The 8,370-nt window shown below is 47.3% G+C and overlaps 1 long non-coding RNA gene across 1 annotated transcript; it reads left to right on the top strand.

Moving 5' to 3' along the window:
• Nucleotides 1-4,089: 4,089 nt before the first annotated feature.
• LOC127314762 (uncharacterized) lies at nucleotides 4,090-7,795 on the top strand. Its single transcript, XR_011748948.1, has 5 exons — nucleotides 4,090-4,489; nucleotides 4,572-5,414; nucleotides 5,525-5,860; nucleotides 6,081-6,168; nucleotides 7,256-7,795. It is a non-coding gene; the product is annotated as an uncharacterized lncRNA (long non-coding RNA).
• Nucleotides 7,796-8,370: the final 575 nt, after the last annotated feature.

Genomic DNA, 8,370 nt, shown 5'->3' with positions numbered 1-8,370 from the left:
ATGTTAGTACTTGGTTTGGTTATGTTGATCTGTCATGCACTCTAAGGTTATTTAAAAATGAATATTGAATATTGTGGAGCTTGTTAACTCCGGCATTGAGGGTTCGTGTAATCCTACACAGTTAGTGGTGTTCATCATCCAACAAGAGAGTGTAGAGTATAGCATCTATCTATTTATTATGTTATGTGATCAATGTTGAGAGTGTCCACTAGTGAAAGTATAATCCCTAGGCCTTGTTCCTAAATACTGCTATCGCTGCTTGTTTACTGTTTTACTACATCTCTACTGCCCGTAATATTACCACCATCTCTACTGCCGTTACTACTGCTCATACTTATTCATACCACCTGTATTTCACTATCTCTTCGCCGAACTAGTGCACCTATTAGGTGTGTTGGGGACACAAGAGACTTCTTGCTTTGTGGTTGCAGGGTTGCTTGAGAGGGATATCTTTGACCTCTTCCTCCCTGAGTTCGATAAACCTTGGGTGATCCACTTAAGGGAAACTTGCTGCTGTTCTACAAACCTCTGCTCTTGGAGGCCCAACACTGTCTACAAGAATAGAAGCACCCGTAGACATCAAGCACTCAGCATCGCCCGGATCGGGATCCGGGATCTTCAGCCGGACCATCAACGCGTGTAAATTTTTTCCCGTATCGTCGTGCTTGACGGCGCTGTTGGCGATCGCCGTCGCCTGGAGATCGAGCTGCGCGCGCAGCTGCTGCTGCTTCGTGTCGACCCCCGCCACCACTCCGTGAAGCAGATCGAGACTGGCCTGCAACTGCTTGAGCGTGGCGCTCGTCTCGTCCGCCTTTCCCCCCATCGCCGCGATGACCGCGCGGGTCTGTGCAGATGCCTTGGACGGCGCCGTGGTGAATCTGCTACTAGATCGAGCCTACCAAGGCGAGGATTTAGCGCAATCGAGAGCAATTCGACCGAAATCGAATATTTCTCAATCGCAACCCGACCCAGGAATTACGTAACTCAGATCAAGAGGGGAAGAAATCACCACTGCGGATGCGCCCGAGAAATCAACCCAAATCTGATACCAAGTGTAAGAATCCCTCTACTGGTATGATGGCCAGCCCATGGATCTACGACGCGAGACTTGACTTGCGAAGGAAGAAAGAAGAGACAGAAATCAAAGCAGAGAGATAAGAGGAATTCGCTTCAATATTCCATTTCTTCAGACTTGATCCAAAACGATTACAACCACTGCTTATAAGAGCATCTCCACTCGTCTCCCCGACGAGGCCCCCGAACGACGTTTTTTCCATCCGGACGGCGTAATCCGGCCCAGTCGCGCCCCCGGTTCCTCGTTTTCGTCCGGATTTGGGCCTAAATTCATCCGGCGATCCCACGCCATCCCCGCCCCCCCGGGGAGTTCTCGGGGACTCCGGACGAAACAAAAGCGCGCGAAACGGCGAGGAAACTTCCCGCGCGTCTGGTGGCCCCAACTTGTCGGCGAGAGACACCGATCGTCGGCCTCATCGCATCGTCTTCCGCGCGCTGTAAAAGCCTACCGCCGGTCAGCATTCGCCGGCCACGTAGCTTCCACGCGGCGAGTTAATGCCGTCTCCTCGGTTTCACGCGCGCCTACCGCTATTTATCGCCGAATTACCGCGTCTGCCCCGCATTCACCTCACTCGCCTTCCACCAAATCTCCCCCGAACTCGAACGAGCAATGGCGAACGACGGTGCGGCAAACAACGGCTTCGGCCGCCGCTCTCTCCACCAATGGGAGGGACGACTCCTCTACGCGGCGGGCTACCCGACGCCGCCAGACTTCCGTGCACCGGGGGGATGGAGGCTGAGCGCAGGCGGCGTGCCGATCCCGCCGCCGCCAACGGGCGGTGCCGCACTCGAACGGGCGATCAGCGACGTGCTCGTCACTCTCAGTGACGAGCAGCGCGCGGATCCGCGTTTCTTCCCCGACAACCACGAGTCGTGGATCGCGTTCTTCCGGCGAAGGTATGAACGCGAACTGGCCTCCTACGACGGTCCTCCTCCTCCTCCGGCAAGGAACAACGCCGCCGGCCGCAGACGATGGTGGAGCGCGCCTAACCGCACCCTCGAGAATGTGCTCGCGCACATCGAGGACGTAAACTCCCCCGTCCTGGGGATGCCACCGCCGGTGGCGGCTACCGTGTCACGCCGACACGGTAGTTCCTGGATGCCGAGGAGGATGGCGCCGTCCTCCTCCTCCTCTGGCTCGCGGTCGGCATCCAGATCCGGCGGTTCGACGCCGGCCATCGTCAAGCAGGAGTGGCCGGCTCCTTCGACCATCAAGAAGGAACCGTCGTCGCCACCGCCGAGCAGAGGGCGCAGTAGCGGCGCCCTCGTCATCCGCGACCAGCCGTCCTCTCCGCAAAGCGGGCGGAAGAGGAAGGCGTCGAAGGAGGAGGCCGCAAACCAGCTGGCCGAGGAGGAGGCGAGGCGCGCGGAGGACGCCGCGGTGGCGGAGGCGATCGCCAGGTCGCTGAAGGACCTGGTGCCCGCCGACAACGCCCTCCCCGAAGACGCCGCACTAGAGTGGTCCAGGCGGGACTGGGAGCGCGAGGAGGCGGAGCAGCAATGTCGGCTGCTGGATCTGGCTGCCGCGCGTCAACGCGCCGCCCGCGCCGCTACACCATCCGCCGCTAGGAACGTTGCGCCCAGGGAGGTGGTCAAGGTCGAGGACAACAGCGACGACGACATGTATCGTACGTCGCCGCCACGCGCCGGCGATGCTAGCCAGGGCACGAGCCGATGGTACGAGGCTCCGCCTCCCCAGGACAACGCCGGCTCCAGCGACGACGACGACGGCGGCGACTACACGTCGTTCTACCGCCATTTCGGCATGTAGTAGGGCGTTCTGTAGTGTAAATTTTAGTTTGCTAACGCCGAATTCAAATATATGTTCGAATTCGGCCTACTTATGTACGAACTCGCCTCTATATATTAAATATCATTAAATTTCGCTTATGTTTGAACGAACTCGCCAATTTTGTCTGAATTCGTTACATTCATCCTGGGCTCGCGGCTGGGAAAATGGGCCTCCCCAGGCCAAAGTTTTCTCCAATCCGGATGACAATATCGCCAGATTTGGGCGTGGAGAGCCCAAACGGCTGGAGATGCTCTAACAGCTCAGCGCACACACGCACCCAACTCCTCTCTGGCAACCCTGGCCCACGGTTAACTTAACACACACATCCCTTTGCGCCACCTTTATTCCCCTTTGGTCCCTAGGTGGCGCTGCCCAAGTCTAAGGCGTGACACGCTACGGGGCACCGGTGGAGGGACTCAGCTTCAGTGACTTGCTGAACCTAAGTCACCGAGACTAAGTCACCCATCTCAGCCCTTCATTTTAGATCCAGTGAACTAGATTAACTCAAAGTTACATTGTAAATTTCGAACTTTTCAGGAAAAAATTGAAAAAATTCTAGTATATCATACATATTTCGTTCTACATTCTGAGAAATTTTCAGCCCATTTGATTTAGTGGTTTGTAATTAAACTGCTTTTTACGTTTCAAATACAAAAAAGTCGTTTAATCACAAACCGCTAATCCAAATAAACTGAAAATTACTCAGAATATGGAACCGGACATGTATGATTTATAGGATTTTTTTCAATTTTTTCTGACAAGTTTGAACTTTTTTAGTGTGAATCTTGATCGATCTGGTTCAGTGGATCTAAAATGAAGGACTGAGATGGGTGACTTAGTCTCGATGACTTAGGTTCAGCAAGTCACTGAAGCTGAGTCCATTCGGGAGTGGTGGGGAAGACGAGCGAGGAAGAAAACAGGACGGTCAGGTGCAGTCATGTCGGGACAGTCTCACATCCAGACTCGCGCGATGGACCACAACGGAAAGATCGGACGGCACAAAATCGAGTGCTCGTTCGGTCAGATAGCATCCAAGCACTTTTTAGCACTTTGGTTAAAATATTTATAACCCGTTGCAACGCACGGGCATTTAACTAGTACTACTTAAAAAGACTGAACTTAATCCCTATTCTCCCCATCTCTTGGTACGTGAAAATCTTCGTCGTCCCGCTCGTCGACCTTCCGCTTGCCCGCATGCGCGTACATGGGCCAGGCCCACCTATCGCGTAGGTCGCGCCCCCTCGCTCTTCTCTACCTTGACGGACCCCATCCCGTCCAACCCTAGCCGTCTCTGCCTCAATCTGATTCCTCCTTCTCCACGCGACCCCAATCCCGTGCGATGGTGGCGGCGCTGCTGGTGAACTTGACGGCCGAGCGGAGCCTTGGCCGGTGCACGTCGTGCTGGGCGCCGATGCCACCATGGCCAACATCGCGCGCGCCGCCGTCGCCGCCTCCATCGCCCAGGGACGCAGGCCGCCGCTCCCCGCCTCCATCTCCCAGGTACGCAGGCCGCCGCTCCCCGCCTCCATCGCCCAGGGACGCAGGCCGCCGCTCCCCGCCGACGCGAACAACGTCGACGCGGCCGCATGGTTCGAGCAGCATCTCTCCAAGTATTCCACGATGGTAATAGAACCTCGTTCGATTTCTGAAACTGTCCACTGTATCAATCGCTCATCGCTGATGATGGATTCTTCGTCTCTTGCAGCGCTGAACCCTGACGAGAAGGTGCTGGATCTGGGGTCGCGCAACTTCTTCCTCTGCGCCATAAGATTCTGAATGGATTATCTGTATCTCGCACTGCCGCCTCCACAGTGCTCCCTCTCGCTGAACCTCAAGAGTTAAGAGTGATCATACATGCTTAGCACTTTTTTTGAGATACATATATTGTCCGGTTCAACTGAAGAGAATGATCAAATTAATGATCCTTCCGCTTATTCAGGTTTCAAATACTTAGTGATGGTTTTCTATAAGCCTTTTCTTGTCATCTTGTGCTAGCTAGGTTTCATTTTGTTTCAAGTACAAAATACTCATATTAGTTATAAAGCTTTTCTGGTCTTATTTTGTAGGGTGAATATCACGAGAAGATCAGAGTGTACAATTTGTAAACAAAAAAAAAGTCAAGTTCGACCTGCTCTTATATAATCCTTCGCAATTGCGTTGAATTTGTGGTGCCTTAGTTTGACCCATTTTTATTGCTAATGAATTGTGATTCTGTTTTAAATGATGAGGCTAGTTTGACACCAGGTGTTGTGGAGGTACCTCGCAGCCTTGTCGACAGGGAGAGTATGCCAGAAGAGTTTCAGCCAGCCACCCCTAAGGGGCTTCACCCTAAATGGTGTTACATATGAATTGTTGGCCCTCTCCCATCAAACATCCACTTCAAGGTTGTCATTTCACATGATCCCTTTAGTGGAATGTGAAGTCTGAATGGATTGCATGGATCAGACCTCACCATTTATCCGTGTCACATACTGAACTCAGAGCCTATTATCTTACCGAAATGGAAACAGACAATTCCTGGGGTGCAAAAATGATTTATGCAATTGAGGTACACATACAATGCACAAGCTTCTTCTAAATTGATGTTTCTTGTGGTTTATATATGAAAACTCTGTGTGATACGATTTTCAGAAGTTTGTTCCTCTTACTATTCTGTAGGTTGTTGCTGAAGATGGTTGCGATTTAAGCTTCTTGTGGTTTAAGCTTCTCTCCAAGTATTCCCTCGACAGTAGGAGAGCCTCGTTCGATTTCTGTAATGGCTGCAATTTGATTTGGCTTTGTCAAAGGATGTGTTTACCTCTTTGATGAAGGAGTTAGTGTTTTAGTTCTCTGCAGTTGTTGTAAAATTTTCTGATATACATGTTCTTAAAGTAATGCAAAGTCTCAGTATTTTCAGTACTACAATACATGTTAGCCTTGCCATTTTTTCTGGATACTGAATTGATCTACACTCGGGTTGATGGAAGGATATGCTTGTTCATATTAGTTGTAAAGGTTATGGATATTAATTATGGTACAGTTTTCAATATTTTTTTCTGACTTACAAGTGCTGATTTTCATAACATAGTTGATCTCGTCATCATATAAATCAAGCTCTAATATCCGAGTTTTTCTTTTAATGTAAAGCAACTGTGTGTAAGGATGTAAAACAAAATACAAAAATACATGAAAAGGATACAACTCTCGGTATTTTTGATGTGTTCCATTTGTACAGCTGGAGTGACTTACCGGTGGCGAGTAGCTGGAATGCAGTGACGAAGTAGCTAAAGAGTATCAAAGCCCTGTGGAGGGTCTCGTCAATAGTATGTACTCTCAATTCTCATAATATGTTTGATAACCTCATGATAATTGTCAGAATCATGTTTGCTCTAACGAATTATTTACTTACCAACTATATATATTTCTAAAAAGCTATTCTCACACACTTCGACTGATGCGACGCTTAAACAATTGGGCCACTTTGCTGAAGCAACCAATGTTCCTAATTATACCAATATATCTAGGGGAGTATGTTGAGCAAGATCTCTCGGTTATTAATCTGAAAGGGAATGTTGCTTTTTAGGTGTGTTGGCTGCCGATTAATCCAATAACTCATATAGGGTTAGAATTTTAAATACGACATTGTTAGCTAATACTTGTATCTTCATTATTCCCAATTGCTTGCACAAAGGTTGCCTTGGATGATTCCCCAGGCATCCATGCTAAGTAAGTAAGTATGTCCATTTAGTCCTCTTCTTAAGTTATAGTTGATGTTCTGTTGTAGTAAACTGATGTTACTTGTGAAAACTGAATAAATGTTAACATAGAATGGAAGTGTTTTGAGAGTGACATTGGCCTTGCTATCTTAGGAGTATCAAACATATAGCTATTTTACGGGTTAAAACTAACTCATCACAAACTGAGTAATCACTACTGTCTAAAAAAGAATCTCACAGTAGTGCCTCTCGTACCTCCCTCAGTTAACGATCTTAATCACCATTAATTAAAGTGGTTTTTGTTTACCTATTTAGTACCGTTTCCCCTCCTTCCAACATCAATTAACCACTACCGGTACTCTTAGTTATCACCATCATCAACCACCATAATCACAACATTTGACTCCATCGAAACTTATGTATTTCCTCCGGCCCCTATTACTTATTGTTAATATGGAAAGAGCTCCTGGTTTGTATATGATAGGGTCATGGCATATAGAAAAAATGAGTGGCAACAACATGTTAATAGTTTTGTTACGCGATAGTACGAAAAACAATACTTCCATGTTATCTTTGTTTGATCGAGTTAACTGAACAATGTATAAAACATTGAGATAAATCAAATTAGGTGTGTTCATATTAGGTTCTGTAGTGCTAGAAATGGCCTGACCAGATGAAACTAATTACAATCTAGCCACAGATCCATATGCCTCCCAGCAAGTTGTGGCGCTTTTTTTCCCTGTTGTGGAACTTAAAGCATATGCGGACCAGTGACAACCTTGATGATAAAAAAGTATGTACCACTTGAAGCATATGTTCCTCCCAGCAAAAGAACTTGCAAAGTGTCACCACAGAAGCAAGTCTGCCAAAAAAAAAAAGGTGATTTCGTTGAGAAATGCGGGCCTAGATATTGGAGGAGTACATCCTGTTGAGATGATCTTGCAATATCATTTTCTCACAACTGAAGAAGTTGAGTGCATCAAAGTCTTCAATTTATTGACCAAAGTGGTGATTAAGAGTTGATGGCCGTTCTTCTGTATAGTAATGAGACGCATTGTTGACCTCCTGTTTTTTTTTGTCATTGTAACGGAAGCTCAGGCTGTTCTTTACAGTAATATATATTATTCGTGCTCAATCCAGTTTCTTATTTCAGACATTTTTTTAGTGCTTATTTCGAAGCATGGACATGTATATGTTCAGGGGATATTGGATACTAACTGAAATTTTTGCCTTATTTCATGTCATCTAAATTAGTTAGTACATATTGGAGACTTAATTATTGTTGTTGATCTAAGTAATCAGCCGAAAAAATCTTTCATGGGGAATTATATGTTTCATACACAGTAAAACACAATGAATAAATACCAGGATCCTGCTACGTTATGGAAAGACAAGATGAGTTGACATAAGGAACCTAACCTATCACTGTGATATGCAGGGAACCTGTACTAGCTATGACCGTGATATGCGGTAGCGAAGACTATATGTTGGCAGTTGGCTTCCATGGAAGTGGAAGAGTGCAGGGAGTAGAGCTCGGACATAGTAGACAGGCGGAGTACTGAATGATGTGCTAGCTGATCGATTAACAACTAACGGCTACCTTTGGCCAACCTAAAGGCTTGCGGTTTTAAATTTCAATCAGTTCAAGCTTTGCATTGAGGGCATCTTGATTATATAATTGTGTTGATATTTTGCTGCAAATTTAAGCTGACTAATTATCATTTAGAAAGTGACTTAAATACTTTGTTGAATACTGGAAGAGCCAAACACCAAGTAGTTTTAGCAATACTGTAAAAATAAATGTCTTTT

This window comes from Lolium perenne, chromosome 7 (genome assembly GCF_019359855.2).
Source record: "Lolium perenne isolate Kyuss_39 chromosome 7, Kyuss_2.0, whole genome shotgun sequence".
NCBI classification, from domain to species: Eukaryota; Viridiplantae; Streptophyta; class Magnoliopsida; order Poales; family Poaceae; genus Lolium; species Lolium perenne.
The sequence above is the reverse complement of the archived record's forward strand: the minus strand, read 5'-3'. Positions and strand labels throughout refer to the sequence as shown.